At 40.8% G+C, this 18,641-nt stretch overlaps 1 long non-coding RNA gene across 1 annotated transcript in view; it reads left to right on the forward strand.

Annotated features, from left to right (window-relative positions):
* LOC141579244 (uncharacterized) overlaps positions 1 to 17,733 on the forward strand; it is a 40,756-nt gene extending 23,023 nt beyond the window's left edge. Inside the window, exons 2-3 of the long non-coding RNA XR_012510397.1 lie at positions 14,769 to 14,879; positions 16,015 to 17,733. This is a non-coding gene — a long non-coding RNA (uncharacterized LOC141579244). The remainder of the gene's footprint in view (positions 1 to 14,768; positions 14,880 to 16,014) is intronic.
* Positions 17,734 to 18,641: the final 908 nt, after the last annotated feature.

Raw genomic sequence — 18,641 nt, forward strand, 5'->3', positions numbered from 1 at the left:
TTCTCAAAGAGATGTCCTATAAGTCCCAACAGCATACTCCCTTCTGGTCACCAGAGCTATATGTGGGCTGCATGGGTCCTTCTGTTGTGGCAGGCCGACTACTGAGGGCAATCTGGTAGGCATTGCTGGCCCCTGGTCTAATTGGTCGCCAGGCTCTGCCTTGTGTGGAAGCTGCTGGCTGCCGGTGGGTGCTTCCATGTCACAAAGTCACTGGCTGCAGAGCCCAGGAGGTTCCAGGGCTAGTGCTGGCTCACTGGTTAGCAGAGCCAGTTTTTGGGGTTGGTGGTTGTCAGGGTAGGGTACTGGTGAGTGGGTTTATTTCCTGAAATGGCTGACTGTGTGATCTGATGTCAGCTTGCTGGTAAGTGGGGCTGAATCCTGGGATGGATGGCTAAAGTATCCCAGTGTCTCAGAGCTTACATCAACCTGCTGATAGGAAGGTCTGGGGCTCAAGGGTGTCCTAAGGCTGGTGTCAACCTGCTGGTGAATAAAGTGAGGGCACTAGGGGCCCAGGGGTCTAGTGCTTGTTTGCTAGTGGGCAGAGAAATTTTCCAGGGACTCTGGCTGCAGGGTCCTGGGGTTTCTGTAGCTGGTTTTGACCCACTAGTGGGTCAGGCTGTTTCCTGACACAACTGGCTGTTGGGTCTGGGGTGTCACACTGGTTGATGGGGTCATATCCTTGTGCAGGTGGCTGAGGTGCTCAGGGTGTCCCAGAGATGTTGTTGACTTCCTGGTGGGTAGGGCTAAGGCCCAGGGGGTCCTGGGGCTAGTGCTGACTCACTGGTGGGTGAAGCCGGGTCCCAGGATCTCTGGTTTTAGGGCTCTAGGGGTTCTAGAGTTGGTGTGTTGGTCTGCTGGAGGTTGGGGCCAGAGCCCAGTGGGTCCTGGAACTAACGCCTGCCCACAGTGGTTGAGGCATCCCAAGGCTAGTGATGGTCCATGGTGGGAGGACCCATTTCCTGGGGTCTTTGGCTGCAGGGCCCTGGGGTTCTGGGCTAGTGCTGGTGCACTGGGGTGCACGGCTGGGTCCTAGGCCCTTTTGTGGATAGGGCCATGTCTCAGGGTAGTTCTGTGCCCCTGGGGTCTTAAGGCAGCCAGCCTGCTGGTGAGTGGGGCTATGTCCCCACCTGGCTAGTTGCTTGGTTTGCCTGAGATGTCTCAGTACTGGTAATGACAGCTTGGTGCACGGGGCTGGGTCTCAGTGATGATAATCTAGAGGGAGGATTCAAAAATGGTACTTGCTAGCACCAGGGTCCTTGTGGTAGAACAAGCTCCCCAAATGGCTGTGCCAGTGTCTGTGTCCCCAGGGTGAACCCCAGTTGCCTCCTGTCTCTCCAGGAGGCTTTCCAAGATCAACAGATGGGTCTGACCCAGGCTCCTTTCAAATGACTTTTTCTGCTCTGGGTCCTGAAACATGTGAGATTTTGTGTGTGCTTTTTATGACTGGAGTCTCTTTCCCACAGCCCTCTGGCTCTCCCAAAAGTAAGCCCTGTTGGTCTTCAAAGCCAAATGTTCCAGGGGCTCATTCTCCTAGTGTAGGACCCCTGGGCTCAGGAGCCTCATGAGGGGCTCAGACCCCTCTCCCCTTGGGGAGAACTTCTGCTATTGTAATTACTCTTCCACTTGTGGGTTGCCCACCTGGGGTATGTATCTTGACTATACCACATCTCTGCCTTTCCTACCCATCTCGTTCTGGTTCCTTCTTTATGTCTTTAGTTGTAGGATATCTTTTCTGCTAATTCCGCTCTTATTAATAGTTGCTCTATAAATAGTTGTGATTTTGGTGTTTCCCATGGGAGGAGGTGAGCTCAGGGTCTTCTTACTCTGCCGTCTTGGCCATACCCCTCAGACATTTGATAGAATTCATGAATGAAGTCATCTGGTCCTGGGCTTTTCTTTGTGGGAAGTTTTTGATTACTGACTCAATCTCTTTATTTGTTATAAGTCAATTTAGATTTTCCATTTCTTTTTGACTCAGTTTCTGTAGTATGTATCTTTCTAGGAATTTTTCCATTTTGTCTAGCTTATTTAGTTTGCTGTTGTACAATTTTTCATAGTATTCCCTAATAATCCGTTTTATTTCTGTAGGTTTGGTAGTACTGTCACCTCTTTTAGTCCTGATGTTAGTAATTTGAATATTCTCACTCTCTTTTTGTTTGTCAGTCTAGCTGTTGTTGATATTTTCATAGAACCAACTTTTGGTTTAATTGATTTTCTCTATTGTTTTTTATTCTCTATTTTACTCATTTTTGTTCTATTTCTTCTCTGTTTTCTTTCTTTTTTTCTCCTTGCTGTGGGTTTAGTTTTCTGTTTAGTTTCTTAAGTTGAAACATCAGGTTATTGATTTTATATCTTTCTACATATTTACTTTTTAAATGTGTGTATTTTTAATATAATTTATTATATGTTTTGTTTTATTATACTTTCACTTTCATTAACCTCAAAGTTTTTTTTTTTTTTAAGACTGCGGTGTTTAACTTCCACATAATTTTGAATTTCTCAAATTTCCTTCTCTAGTTGATATAAAATTTCATTACATTATGGTTGGAGTACATACTTTGTATGAGTTCAGTCCTTTTAAATATAATCAATACTGGTTTTATTGTCTAACATATGTTCTCTTCTGGTAAATGTTCCATGTGCACTTGAGAAGAATATATATTCTGCTGTTGGTGGGTGGAGTGTTCTATAAATGTGTGGTAGGTCTGGATGGTTTATGTTTTTCAGATCTATTTCCTGATTAATCTCCTGTCTAGTTGTTTTATCCACTTTTTAAAGTGTGATATTGAAAATGTTCCAGGTGTGCTTAAGAAAATGTGTATTCTTTTGCATTTGGATGAAATTTTCTGTACATGATCTATTAGTTCCATATGGCCAATAGTGTTGTTCAATTTTGTTGTTTCCTTATTTATTCTCTGCCTGGATAATCTACCCCTTTTTCACAGTGGAGTATTAAAGCCCCTAACTATTATTGTATTGCTGTTTATTTCTCCTTTCAGCTCTTTTAGTATTTGCTTTATATGTTTAGGTGTTTCAATGATGAGTGTATAAATATTTACAATTGTTATGTCTTCTTGATGTATTGACCCCTTTAACATCATATAATGACCTTTATTGTCTTTTTTCACCACATTTAACTTAAAATATCTTTTTCTGATACAAGTATAGCTACCCCTACTACCTTTGGCTTAGCATTTCCTTAAAATGTTTTCCCATATCTTTTCTTGTTTGTCTTGGTTTTTTGGGGGAGGGGTGTAATTTGGTTTATTCATTTATTTCTAATGGAGGGACTGGGGATTGAACTTAGGACCTCATGCATGCTGACTATGCATTCTACTACTGAGCTACACTCTCCCCTCCTTTTCCGGTATCTTCACTCTCAGTCTCTTTGTGTATTTAAACTGAAAGTAAATCTCTTGTAGGCAGCCTATCATTGGATCTTTTTTTAAAAAAAATCCATTCAGCCATTCTATGTCCTTTGATTAAAGAACATATTTCATTTATGCTTAAAGTAGTATTGATAGGTAAGAAATATCAATTGCCATTTGATTAATTGTTTTCAGACTGCTTCATAGGGTCTTTGTTCCTTACTTCATCTCTTGCTACTTTCCTTTGTAATTTGATGACTTTTTTAGTGATGTATTTTGGCACCTTATAATACTTTTTTTGTGTATCTACTACAGGCTCTTCCTTTTATAGTTTTCATGAGGCTTACTTAAAATAACTTATCCTATTTGGAGCTGATAACAAACTTAACTTCAAAAGCATCTAGAAGCTTTATACTTTTCATATCCTCCCTCACATTTTTGGTTATCAATATTATAATTTATATCTTTTACATGTTATGTATTTCAGAACAAGTTATTATAGTTATTTTTAAAATATAATTTATTTTTTGACTTCGAACCTCGAGTTTAGAGTGAATTATGCACCACCTTTACAATACTGAAGAATCTGACTTTGATATATATTTACCATTAACAATGAACTTAACACAATCCCATGTTTTTATGATGTTAATTACCATCATTATATTTTAGTTTGAAGAACTCCCTTTATTATTTCTCATAAGGTTAAGTCTAGAGGTGATGAAATCTCCCTGCACAGTATCTTCAGGAAAATCTTTAACTCTATTTCTGAAGAACAGCTTTGCTTCATACAGGATTCTTGGTTGACAGTTTTTTTCTTTCAATATTTTGAAGATACCATCTCACTCTCTTGGCATGCAATGTTTCTGCAGAGAAACTGTTACTGTTCTTATGGGCACTCCCTTGTATGTGATGAATGAATGTTCTCATGCTGTTTTAAAAAATCTCTAACTTTTGATTTGACATTTAATTATAATGTGTCTCAGTGTGCCCCTTTTTGGGTTCAACCTATCTGGGTCCTTTCGGGCTTCATGTATCTGAATGTTTATTTTTCTTGCCATGTTTGGGATGTTCTCACCCATTATTGTTTTAAATAGAATTTCTATCTCTTTTTCTTTCTCTTCTCATTCTGGGAGTCCCATAATACATATAATGTTTTCCTATTTGGTGTTGCATAAGTGCTTTAAGCATTCTACATTCATTTTCTATGTTTGTTTTTCTCTTCTGACTGGATAGTTTCATGTAACCTATCTTCCACTTCAGAAATTCTTTCTTCTGGGTGGTTGAGTCTGATGTTGATGCTCTCTATTGAATCCTTCAGCTCTAAAATTTATGGGTTTTATGGTTTCTATTTCTACATTGCACTTCTTATTTTGTCATAAATTGTTTTTCCAGTTTTGTTCTCTGTGTGTTTTTGTAGATCACTGAACTAGTTTGAGAGGATTATTCTGAATTCTTTGTCAGACAGTTCATAGTTATCCTTTTCTTTACAGTCAGTTATTGGAATTGTATTCATTTTCTTTTGTGGTGTTTTGTTTACCTGATTATTCTTGATCTTTGATTCTATGCATTGGTATCTGCACATTTGAATAAGTGGTCTCCTCTTCTGGGCTTGACAGATTTGCTTCATCAGGGATAGTCCTTCAAAAGTCAGCCCATGTTGGGGTCCTGGGTGGGTCAACTCATAGCATCCATGGTCTGGTGGAGTTTGCTGTCAGATCTCTATTTGGGGGAGGCCACTCCTGAGCTCTGAGGTCAGGCAGGGTGCTGTGGCTGGGCTCCTTGTTGGGCAGGTCTGCTAGCTGGGCTCTGCATTACAGTGGGGCTGCTGGGTGGGCTTCCTCATTGGCTGAAGTTGCTGGGCTTTCATATGACCTATCTTTATGACCTATGACCTTTTCATATGAACTGTATAAATATATGCCTCAGTCTGATGGAGCCACAGCCACTCAGGCTGTGATCCCCAAGTGGATCGTGCCACTGGCTGGATTCTGTGTTCAAGCAGGTCCACAGGCAGAACCTCTCAGACAGCTACTCAGGCTGTGGTCTGCTGTTAGGCAGGGGTGCAGACTTCGTCTTAACATTTGGAAGACTTATTTTATCATTAATCCCTTTGAGACAAGACTCAAGTGGGCCTCCTGGGAAGTGCCCTGGAAGGCTGGGGGAGCTGACTGCCTCTTCTGGGCTCTTTTTTTCCCACTGGAGAAACTGTAGGCCCGCCCTCTCAGTGTGGTGCTCTGTTTGCCTGGGGAGGAGTCATGCAGTCAGAGTGTTGCTGCTGCTCCTTACCATGTGGTCCTTCTTGGTCTCTGTTTTCCAGGGGAATGCTTCAGCCTCGCCTCTTAATTTGGGGATTTTTACAAGGTTGCTTGTCTATGAATAATAGCTAGTTGGTCTGCTTGTGAGAGGACTGAGGTTGGGAACAAGCTTTGTCACCATCTTAATGACATCCTTTTCCTGAGTTTTAAATATCTAATACCAGACACCAACACTGAGTGTTAATATACTGGCATATCAGCTGTGAAAGTTGGTTGGCTGGATCTGGAAGTGGTGCACAGCAGTCCCACTCCTCTTCCACTGACAAGAAATGGTCATATGAACACACCTAAAATGAAGGAGGCTGGGAAATGCTGTCCAGCTACGGTGTCCAAAGAAGGGAAGAATGGACTTTGATGAATAGCTAGAGTTCCCTGCAACAGTGAATAACTCACTTGGATTTATTCTGCTTCACAAATCTTCATTGAGTATTGACTTTATTCCAACCACAGAGCTAGAAGGTAAAAGGGTGACAGAGCTGATTTAGCACAACCTGGCCAGGGAGAAATTCATAGACTAAAGAAGGATTAAAGACTTTGTATGAACTAACTACCATTTTAAGACACATAAGGATACTGTGAAAGAGCTGTAGAAGTTCAGTGAATTATTCTAGATTGGTATTTGACTGACGATGATAGCAACTGAGCTCTCCTTTCAGATATAAACAGGATTTAATTGGTAGAAAATGATGGCAGAACGAACTAGAAAAACAATGGAATAATGATAGGATGAGGGGGCTGGGCAGCATTACACATGGAAGCAATTCCTTCTAGAACTTGGCAGTGTGAGAAAGGACTGGAATCTTGCCCAAAGTTGCCCTTATTCATAGTTAGTGATTCTTTTTTCTCTTAGTCCACTGATGTTTGTTGAGTTCTTTAAGCCCTGTGGGGCCCTGTCTTGTGTACTGAAGAGTGGAGAACAGAATGTGGACTGACCTCTGTTTCCAAGGAACTCACAGTCACGTATATCACAACAGAGCCAGCGCCCATGGCAATTTCAGAAGAGGTTCAAATGCACGGGATAAACTGGCCTCTGAACCAGAGACTTGTCTGCTTTTCACCTGCAAGGCTGGACTCAAGTCAGAACTTGAAATCTCTGTGTTCCTGTCCACTTGCACAGAGTTCTGCATGTTTGTGGATGTGAGAGATGAGCTGGATGTGTTTTATAGTGAGCCAGAGAGCTACGCTGCCTCGGTGAATGAGAACTCGACTCTGACCACAGACATCCTGCAGGTGAGAGAGCTGGTCAGTGTCACTGTAGTTAAACCACCCCACTGCCATTGTTTCCATCCCCCGTATGGAAACCTGAGAGAGGGACCTGTAACTGATGCCCAGGTATATACCTGTAGTCATTACTGATGTAATGTCGATACTCCCTGGCTGAGGGCACAGGACTGGGAGAAATGGACATTATAGTTCATTTCTGCTTCCCTGGCTTGGCTGGAAGAACAAGAGTTAGGACTTAAGTCATTATGTTGAAAACTTTGAGGCTGATCTGAAATCATAACATGCCCTGAGAATTTTCTCTTCTCATATAGTCCACTTTGTTTAAATGCCACTGGGAATGATTAAAATAATCCTACATTTTACACTTTGAAAAGCATTAAACACCAAACCGTTTTTTTCTTAAAGATTATATAAAAAGTTTATTTATATCATTCAAATGTTGCCTAAAATGCTATACATCTTAAATGGTCCCTTGCTTTGAAATGATGTATTCTAATGATAAATCCATTGCCTGCTGAAAGAACAGATATCTTCATTCATTCCAGATGAGAATGAATTCTGGATCAGATGTTAGGAGATACTCATTGTGTGTCCTTGGACAAATCAGGCTCAGTCTCTGGTCCTCAGTTTCCTTTCCATGTCTGTAAGATGGACACGGAATGGGGGTCTAAATGGTTTCCAGAAACTCTTGCAGTTCAACAGTCGATGGCTGTGAGATAACAAATGTGCTATAAACCATGAAACAGTTGATACAAATAGATTTTCCTTAATATTCATAAGCTGGTGAAATTTTATAACCCCAGGGCACCAGCTCTAAAGTGAGTTATTAGAATGAAACTCTTTTACATCTGTTGTGTCCTGGGAAGTCACCCTTCATGTGAACACGGGTATATGTACTGCTCCTTCCCCGTTACCAGGTATTGTTCTTGACCTTGAAGCTTTTTATTGATGATTATTGCAGATACATATTAAGCATGATGATCCCCTGGATATAGCACCCATCAAGCAAACTCTAATCTTCAAGCTCAGTAAAACCCATTAATTCTAAGTCTTACTTTTAAAATCCTCATATTTCTTTTTGTTCTGAGCAAGTTTTAAAAACAAACCATCGTTTCCGGTTTTGAGGGAATTGCAGTGAATCTATCAACCATTTTCACTTGTTTTGTCCCCTCTGTGATGTATTTCTCACACATACAGCTACTTTACAAAATAAAACATTCTTCTTCCCACTCTTTAAAACAGCCACCCTCTTGCCAAGAGACAGTCCAAGGTGCACATGCTTCACCTTTTTGAGGATAAAGGCATCAACGTAATACTGTGTTTGTGTCCATGCTGCTTCCTGGAGCCAGTCTGCACTCACACTCCTCGTGGCCAGCATCCTTCATCCTTTTTCTCCAAGGATGTCTGCCCCCATTTCCCCTGGGGTGGGCTTAATGGAGGTTTGACCCATATCCTTTGTGTTTGTTGGAATTTGGGGGAAGAGCAAGTGCCTAGCACTGGCTGCCCTGAGAAGAAGACACATGAAACTTGAAAAGAAAGAACATGGGCCTTCTTTTTATTTTTGCAAACAGTTTTATTGATACATAATTCACATGCCATACAGTTCACCCATTTAGATGATACAATTCAATGGTTTTTAATAAATCCACAGAGTTGTTCAACCATTACCATAATTTTGAAACATTTTCATCCCCCCAAAAAGGAGCCCTGTACCACAAAAGTGGTAATTCCTCATTTGTTCTCTCCCCCAGCTCTGAAAAACACTAATGTACCTTCAATCTCTGGATTTGCCTATTAGGACTATTCATATAAATGGAATAATATAATATGTGGTCTTTCATGTGTAAATTTCTCATGTAAATGCAAGGCTCATGCATGATTGGATCATACATTATTTATTCATCTTTATGGTTGTGTACTTTTCCCTTGTATGAATATACCTTATTTTATTTATCCATTCATCCACTGACAGCGTTTAGATCATTTCCTCCTTTTGGCCATTATGAATGTTGCTGCTATGAACAGGTATGCACACATTTTTCATATGTCTTCATTTCTCTTAGAAGTACGCCTAGGAATGAAAGTGCTATGTCCTAGAGTAACTCTGTGTTCAACTTTTTGAAGAACTGTCAGACCATTTTTCAAAGGGCTGCACCATTATATATTTCTGTCAGGAATGTATGAAGGTTTAAATTTTCCCACATTGTAATAAATATTTATTATTACCTGGTTTTTAATTATTGCCGTGCTCATGGATGTGAAGTGGTTCCCCATTTCTCATATATATATATATTCTTTTTCATTATAGGCTATTATAAGGTATTGAACCCAGTTCCCTGGGCCCTACAGTAGGACTTTGTTGTTTACCTGTTTTATGTATAATAGTTAGTATCTGCAAATCCTGAACTCCCACTTTATCCCTCCACCCACTTCCCCTTGGTAACCATAAGTTTGTTTTCTCTGTCTGTGAGTCTGTCTCTGTTTTGTAAATAAGTTCTTTTGTGTCATTTTTTTAAGGTTCCACGTATAAGTGGTATCATATGGTATTTTTCTTTCTTTTTCTGGCTTACTTCACTTAGTATGACAATCTCCAGGTCCATTCATGTTGCAGTTTGCACTTCTTAATAGATAATAGTATTGAGAATATTTCATGTGCTTTTTTGCCACTTTTATATCTTCTTGGAGAAATATCTATACAGATTCTTTCCCCCTATTTTGATTACTTCTTTTTACTTTTTTAGAAATTGAAGTATAGTTGATTAACAATGTTGTGTTAGTTTCAGGTGTACTGCAAAGTGATTCAGTTTTTCTCAGATTCTTTTCCATTATAGGTTATTATAAGATATTGAATGTAGTTTCTTGTGCTACACAGTAAGTCCTTGACATCTTTTTACTTTTTTTTTTTTAGTGGAAGTACTGAGGATTCAACCCAGGACCTCGTGCATGCTAAAAATGCACTGTACCACTGAGCTGTATCCACTCCCCCACATTTTAGTGGGGTAATTTGTCTTTCCATGATTGACTTACAAGGTTTCAACGTATGTTTTATATATGTCTCTTCTTAGATATATAAATGCCAATATTTTGCCACATTACTTCGGTTTGTCTTTTCACTCTTGATAGTGTCCTTTGATTCACAGTGTTTTCAATTTGTATGGCTCTTTATTTGTATTTTCCTTTATGCTTGTCTTTGGTGATTTACCTAAGATACAAATACCTAAATTCTTCTAAAAATTTTATAGTTTTAGTTCTTAGGACTTTGATTAATTTAGAGCTACACCAAAAATGGTACAAGGAAGAAGCTGAATTCAGTCTTTGCCTGAGAGTATCCAGTTGTCCCAACACCATTTGTTAAAGGACTATTCTTTCTCCCATGAATTTTGTCATCCTATCAGATGTCAATTGACTGTAAACCTGAGGGTTTATTTCTGGGTTTTCAATTCCATTGTATTGAACTTTATGTCATTTTTTTATGCCAGGACCACACTATCTTCAAAATTGTAGGTTTGTAGTAAGTTTTAAAATTGGGAAGTGTGAGTCTTTCAACTTTGGTTTTCTCTTTCAATATTGTTTTGGTTATTCTGAGTCCTTTGTATTTCTGTGTAAATTCTAGTACTGCCTTTTCAAAACTGAAATATATTTGTCATATAACATTGTGTAAATTTAAAGTATGCAACAAGTTGACTTGATGTGTTTATATGCTGTACTATGATTGCTGTGGCAGTGAAAGTTACCACCTCTATTATGTGGCATAATTATCATTTCTTTTTTGTGACTGGAATAATTAAGAACCAGCCTTTTACAGAGTGCAGTGTTTATAATACAATATTATTGCCTATTTTTAACTATACTGTGTATTAGATCTCTAGGACTTAATTACTACTAGTTGCAAATTCATACCCTTAACATCTCTTCTATTCCCCAATTTAACAGCCCCTGGTAACCACCACTTTGCTCTCCAATTTTTTTTACAATTTGGCTTTTTCAGATTCCACACCTAAGTGATATTATAGAGTATTTGTCTTTTTTTGTGTGACTTATCTCACTTAGCATAATGTTCTCAAGGCTCATCTGTGTGGTAGCAAATGGCAAGATTTCCTTCTTCCTCATGGCTGAATAATGTTTTTTTGTATGTATATTTACCACGTCTTCTTTACCTATTTATCCATTGATGGGAACTTAAGGTTGTTCTGTTATCTTGGGTATTGTGAATAATGCTGCAGTAAACATGGGAGTGCATGCATCTCTTTGATATCTTGTTTCCATTTCATGTGGGTGTATACCCAGAGGTGGAATTGCTGGACCTATGGTAGTTCTGTTTTAATTTTTTTGTGAAAACTCCGTATTGTTTTACATACTAGCTGAAACAATTTACCTTTGTACCAACAGTGTATAAGGGTTCCCTTTTCTACCTGTTCTCACCAACGCTTTTTATCTCCTCTCTTCTGGATGACAGCCATTCTAACAGGTGTGAGGTGATATTTCACTGTCGTTTTGGTTTGCATTTCCCTGATGATTAGTGACGTTGAGCCCCTTTTAATGTATTTTGGCCATTTGATTGTCTTCTTTGGAAAAATGTCTTATTTAGTTCCTCTGCCATTTTTTATTGGATTTTTTTGTGTGTTATTTGTGTTTTGTGTTGTTATTGAGTTGTTTGGTTCCTCTGCCCATTTTTTAGTTTGATTACTCATTTTTTGTTGAGTTGTATGAGTTCTTTATATACTTTGTATATTAACCCCTAATCTGATATATGGTTTGCAAATATCTTCTCCCATTCTTCAGGTTGTCTTTTCACTTTGTTTCTTTTGCTGTGCAGAAAATTTTGCATTTAATGTAGTCCTACTTGTTAATTTTTGCTTTTGATGTCATATCTAAGAAATCATTGCCAAGACCAATGTCAAGGAGATTCTTCTCTACATTTTTAAGAGTTTTATGGTATCAGGTCTTATGTTTAAGTACATTTCTAGTTAATTTTTGAGGGTAGTGTAAGATTGAGGTCCACTTTCATTTTTCTCATGTACTTACCCAGTTTTCTCAACACCATTTGTTGAAGAGATTGTCCTTTCCCCACTGGATGTTTTTGCTTCCTTGTTGAATATTAGCTTACTGTATATGCAGGGATTTAATTCTGGGCTCTCTATTTTGTTCCGTTGGTCTGTATGCCTATTTTCATACCAGTGAGATATTGTTTGGACTACTATAGCTTTGTACTATAGTTTGAAGCATGATGCCTCTGGCTTTGTTTTTCCCTCTCAGATTTGTTTTGGATATTTGATGCCATTTGTGGTTCCATATAAATGGAAAAAACATTTTTATGGCTTTGTGAAGAATGACACTGGAATTTTATTAGGGATTGTGTTGCATCTGTAGATGGCTTTGGGTGACATGGGCATTTTAACAGTATTAATTATTCCAGCTCATGAATAGGAAATGTCTTTCCATTTGTTTGTGTCTTCCTCAGTTTCTTTCAATGAAATCTTGTGGTTTTCATTGTATGCATCATTCACTTCCTTGGTTAAATTTATTTTTATGTATTTTATTGTTTTTGATGCTATTATGAATGGGGTAGTTTTAACATTTCTTTTTCAGATGTTTCATTATTAGTGTATAGAAATGCAATTGGTATCTGAATATTGATTTTATATCCTGCAACTTTACTGAAGTTATTGATTAGTTCCAATAGATTTTGGTTGAGTCTTTGGGTTTCCTATATATAAAATCACATAATATGCAAAAAATGACATTGTACTTCTTCCTTCCCAATTTGGATGCATTTTATTGCTTTTTTTTGCCTAACTGCTCTAGCTAGGACATCCAGGACTATATTGAGTACAGATGGTGAGAGTGGACATCCTTATCTTGTTCTTAATCTTAGAGGAAAAGCTTTCAATTTTTTACTATTGAGTATAATAGCTGTGAGTTTGTCGTATATGACATTTATTATGTTGAGTTACGTTACTTCTGTACCCAGTATGGTGAGGAATTTTATCATGAAAGAATGTTGTACTTTGTCAACTGGCTTTTCTGTATCTATTGAAATGATCATGTGGCTTTTATCTTTCATTCTATTAGTGTGATGTGTTACATTTATTGATTTGTGTATGTTGAACTATCATAGCATCCCAGGGATAAATCCCAGTTGGTCATGGTGTATAATTTCTTTTAATGTGTTTTGAATTTGGTTTGCTGATATTGTGTTGAAAAAGTTTGCGATCATATTCATCAGAGTTATTGACCTATAGTTTTCTTGTAGTGTCCTTAAACTGGCTTTGATGTCAGGGTAATGCAGGTCTCACAATGAATTTAAAAGTGTTTCTTTCTCTTAAATTTTTTTGAAGAATCTGAGAAGGACTGGCATTAATTCTTTTTAAAATATGTGGTAGAATTTGCCAGAGAATACTTCCGGTTCTGGAAAGAAGTAGAAAATCTTAACAGATCAATAACGAGTAAAGAGATTGAATCAATAATCAAAAACTTCTCAACATAGTATTGGCTTTTAAATTTGTGCAAAACATATGTTGGGATTTTGATAGGAACTGCATTGAAACTGTAGATCTGTCAAATTAACAATGTTAAGTACTTTTATTCATTAATATGGGCTATCTTTCCATTTACTTCTTTTAAAATTGCTTTAAAAATGTTTTGTAGTTTTCAATGTCAAAGTCACAGGGCTTTTTAAGTTTAGTCCTTTTTAATTTAACATTTTAAGTTAAATTTCTTCCTAAGTATTTTACTCTTGTATGCTATTACAAATTGAATTGTTTCTTACTTCATTCTATTTGTTTATTGCTATTTTGTAAAAATACAATTAGTTTTTTTATAGGGACTGTATCCTGGAAACTTGCTGAACTCCTTTATTAGTTCCAATAGTTTCTACATATTCCATAGGATTTCCTGCACTCATAGTCATGTCATTTTTCATTTCTTGCTTAATTTCTCTGGCTAGAACCTCCAAACAAAGTTGTATGGAATAATTCAAAGGAGGCAGTGCCCTCCCCCCTTTTTTTCTGATTTTCAGGCAAGCATCCAGTCTTTCACCATGAAGTATGATGTTACCCAGATTTTTCACAGAAGCCCTTTATCAGGTTTAGGAAACTCCCTTCTATTCCTGGTTTGTTGAACAATTTTTAATCATAAATAGGATTTGGGTCTTGTCAACTGAGTTTTCTACATATATTGAGATACAACTTTTATAAGAGCTTTAACATTAAAAAGATCATCTTCCCTCCCCTCTCCGTCTTTCTCTCATCTTTCTCTCACAAACACACAGAACCTTTCTGGAAGCCAATTAGAATCTAATTATAAAGAACTTGCTTAAAGATGAATAAGGACAGACAAGATATCCTGATCCCAGTAATCCTTGAACTTGACTGCTGTGTAACAGTTGGTGGGTCCTCAACACAAACAAACTTGCTCTTAGATGGTCTAATACTTCCAAAGGGCATGGCCGTCTATAGCCTGTATACTCCATAATTTTTTCTTCTCAGTAGTTACTGTAGAGTTGAAAATACTAGCATCAAAGGAGAGGGTTTTTCAGAGAACCATTCATTTGTTCAACAAGTGACTGAAGGCCTGTGACATGCCAGGCACTGTTGTAGGCACCAGGCAACTGGCAGTGAATGAGACAGTAAAAATCTCTGCCCTTCCAGAGCCTGCTTTCTAGTAATAACTGCATTTATCAGGTGGTAACATTTACCAGGTGTGTGCTGCTAAAAGGAAACAAACAAAAAAACTTAACAAAAATGTGTTAAAGGAAGTCTGTTACAGCCAAATAGTTCTGATGTGTGTATCTGCATTTTGTGAATATTGCTTCTGGATTATTTTTCTGAATTCTTGCTTACTCCCTTTTTAATTTTAGGAACGTGAGTGCTGATCATTTTGCCTGACACTCTCAGATGTGTTGAGTTTTCTTTCCATATCTTCATCTGCTACAGGGAAGAGCGTTCTGGAAGTTACTTGCATTTATCAGGTAGGCAAGTGTCCTCCAAACTTATCTCAGAATCCCTAGGCAGTGCTAACGGTGATCAGTATGTGCCCATGTCTGGGTGGACAGACACTTTACAAAATGTTTAAGGTGTTGAGTTTTAACTCCCTTAAACAATGGTAATTCTTAAGTGTACTTGGGAAGAACAAAGGTCTTTAGCATTTTATTATTCAGGCTTCATCAGCAATATAGAAATACAGAATGCATATATATACGTAATAAATATAAATATATTCATAAATACAGAATATATGTATACATACACGTATTTATATACACAAATACAAGCGTATATATTTATATAATGTAATAATAATATATATTATGTAGATACTAGATAGATGGGTGGATAAGGAGAGAGTTTTACCCATGAACTGATTCTTGTGATCCTGCTGTCTGGTGCGTTTGGAATTCAGAGCACAGACTTTGATAATACAGCACTGAGGCAGGAGTTGTTTCCCTGGGAAACCTCTTTTTGGTCTTTAATTTTTCAATGGCTTGAAAACGGCTTACCCACATTTTTTTTTACTATAATCTCCTTTATTTACGCTGACTCTGTGTGTGTGTGTGTGTTTGTGTGTACGTGTACGCGCACCTTTCCTTTCCGTCAGTCTTCCTGATCACACTGACGTCTAGCGGTTAACTTTGACGACTCTGGACGCAGAAGTCTAGCTCCAAACCCTGGGCTGTTACTTAGCCGGTGTGCGGCCTTGGGCACATTATTCAACCTCTGTGAGCCTCAGTTTCCTTCACGGTAAAAAAGGAACAATAAACAAACAATCCACCTCCAATTGAAGGGTGTTTTGAGGCTCAAATGAGATACACACGCCGAGAACTTGGGACAGAGCTGGGCACGTACAGAAAGGTGGTAAACGCTGGGTATGGCCCTGTGTGTTTTCCTGATACGCTGTTACTCACTCACTCTCTGCACGACCCGGCCCGTGGGCTGCTGCTCTAAGTGGCGCATCTCACCGCGTCTGGCCTCCAGCGCCGCTGGGCGCCGGCCAGCAGCCTCGCCCGCCTGACCGCAGCGCCTCCTAACAAAACCATAAAGCACTAAGCAAATGGGGCCGGACCGCTACCGGCCCCACCAGGCCCTCTAATTCTTCCCTCCTTGCAGAATGTTCTGGAACATTTCCGCATTCTTGCTCCCGCGGCTGCGCTGGGGAAGGCCAGGCCCGCGGGAGCCACGCCCTCGCGCCGCAGCTCGGAGAGAGACAGCGGCCCCGCATCCGGCGGCCGGCGTCCTGGCCCCGCCTCTGCCCGCCCCGCGCCGCCCTGCTGCTGGAGCTCGGTGCCCCGCCGGTACCTGCCCTTCTGCCTCTGAGCGATCCGGAAGGTGACGCAGTGCCGGCGCAGGCCCCCGGCCAGCCTGCCCCCGCCGCCGCCCCCACGCTCTTGCCGCCCTGGCGGCCAGCAATGGCGCCCTGGTCACGGGCGCGGCCGCACGTGCTCCGCCCCGCCAGCCCCGCCCGCGCTTCCGAGACAGGCTGTGCGCGCGCCTGGAAAGTGCTGGAAAGCCCCCATCCCCGCCCAGCGGTCGGTGAGGACCTTTCAGGAGACGCGCGGTGCACCCGGCATGGCTTTGCCCTCCGTGTGCAAGTGCAGGAGCCGATCCTTCGCGGACCTCCTGGCGGCGTGGGCCCCCGGACGCGAGGGCCGGCCCTTCAGCCCGTCTTGTCCCTGCTGCAGGCGCGCGGCCTCTGCCGGAGCCGCCCCTCCGGCGACCCCAGGCTGCCGTCTGCGCGCCTGCGGTGCGGGTCGGCCAACGTCGCAGGACAGGGAAGCTCTCTTGGCAAACCTGATACCCGGGAGACGACTTGGGTCCCTGGCATCGGGCCCCCCTCTCCTCACTCCCATCCCATCTGTGGACGGAAGATGAGCTCTGGTGTGCGCGCTGCTATCGCCGCAGTCAGAACGTCGTTGCACACAAAGGTCTCTAAGTGAAGGCTGGTGTTACAACTGACCCGGATGGTAAGAGCTGTTACAAAAGTATTACAGATCCATTCGTGTGGTGTTCCCTGTTTTTAGACTTCGCAGCACCCATTCTCAGGAAGGACCAGAGCGGGTGGGGATCCGCCCAGGTGTTTAAATCAGAAGTAAACCGCGTGGTCAGTTCACTTCATGCACGTCTGAGATGGGAGTTGTGATTTTACGTGGAATCATACTTCATTGAAGGTACTGAAGCACTGCAGTAGCAGGAATTGGGTTGGAATGGATAGGGTAGGGAGGGGGCTTTATCCGGAAGATGTTAAGGTGAAACTCAAAAGCTCCTATAACATTTACCATGCATACGTGGAGGGAGAAGGTATACTATTTCACTGCCCTGACATCAAGCAACAACAAACAAACAAAAAAACTTCCCATTAAAAGAGAGAAATATCTAAAAATAGGAGGAATTGGTTATTTTGTGGTTATAGGAGGGGAAAAAGGCTAAAATAAGTAGAATAGAAATCTAGTTGAACCGTCCTGCAGAAGACAACTAGCTGCTTTTCCGGGGAACGGACTTTCAAAAGGATGAGCAAACACTAGGTTACCTTTCATTTTATAATGAATTGTTGAGGTTTCATGTTGTGGTCTTTGGTATCAAGAAGCTGACATTTATTTATTATACTTACTTTGAGTCCCTTTGCTAAATTGCCCCACAATGTGTCCTTCCTCAGAAAGAATCAGCCTCTCCTTTAGCCAGTGGGTTCCCAGTCTGATCGGAAAACTGAGCAAGGGAGTGTGATTTTTACTGAGATACTGCCCTCTGCCTCTGATCATTGATGTCTTTTGACTGTATATTAAGCAGTGCCCTTGTTGGCTGCACATCTGTCTTGCCTCCAGGAACACCATGTTCTCTTAATCATCTCCAAGTTGGAACTCCCTGGTGCCACTCCAGTCCCACCACTCTTTGCAAAAATTGTGCCCACGTTAGTTCTGAAAGCTACGCACTACCACCTGGCTCACGTTACTTTACTTTCAACTGTTCTCAGGCCCAGCAGGGAGCCTAGTTTTGTAAGCTGTTAGCCCTGGGCCACGGATACCGGGCTCGGCTGAGCACAGGCACAGGCACCATCACTTTGGTAAACAGAGGCTTTCCTGGGACCCTTGTTGGCTGGTGGGTTTTTTAGCTGTAAGGAGCAGATCCACTTTAGCATGTCCACTTCTCTGAGCCTTCAGTCCTTTTTTCCCACCATCCACCACGGAAGTTTCTACCTTTCTATTTCAGTGAGTATGGATCACAGCTTTTGTGATCCTCCAGGAATCATGCTAGCATCATCCGTGGGGAGAGTGTTCTCATGGTGGCATCCAGTTCAGTATTCTGCTCTCCTCCTTGCCCAGCACCCTCAGGGTGCAATCCTATGCTTGCTTTCCTGGCTTCTGCAGCAGCTTCACTCTCCTCCTTTAGTCATCCCAGTGCATCCCCAGTAAAGGTGGGGGGCTTGACATGAGCCTGTTGGGTTCAGGGCATTTGGAGACTTTGCAATTCTTAACTGCATCTACCCAGGTATTTTCACCCCAATTTTAGGGGTTTCAGTGCTTTCTCATTAGGACCCTGACTTTGGCACAGAAGACTTGCTGCAGCTAAGAATCCAAACTTCTCTGAAATAGCACTACTTCTGTAGTGAGTCTGCCTGACTGCAGAAGATGAGGGCTTAATTCGGGGGTGCCAGAGACCCTGTGGGTGTCACATTCTGACTGGATTGGTCATCAGTCACCCCAAATCTGTTTTTATCTCTTCAGTAAATCAGTTCCTCTTGG

The sequence above is a fragment of the Camelus bactrianus genome, chromosome 11 (assembly GCF_048773025.1).
Source record: "Camelus bactrianus isolate YW-2024 breed Bactrian camel chromosome 11, ASM4877302v1, whole genome shotgun sequence".
Taxonomy (NCBI): domain Eukaryota; kingdom Metazoa; phylum Chordata; class Mammalia; order Artiodactyla; family Camelidae; genus Camelus; species Camelus bactrianus.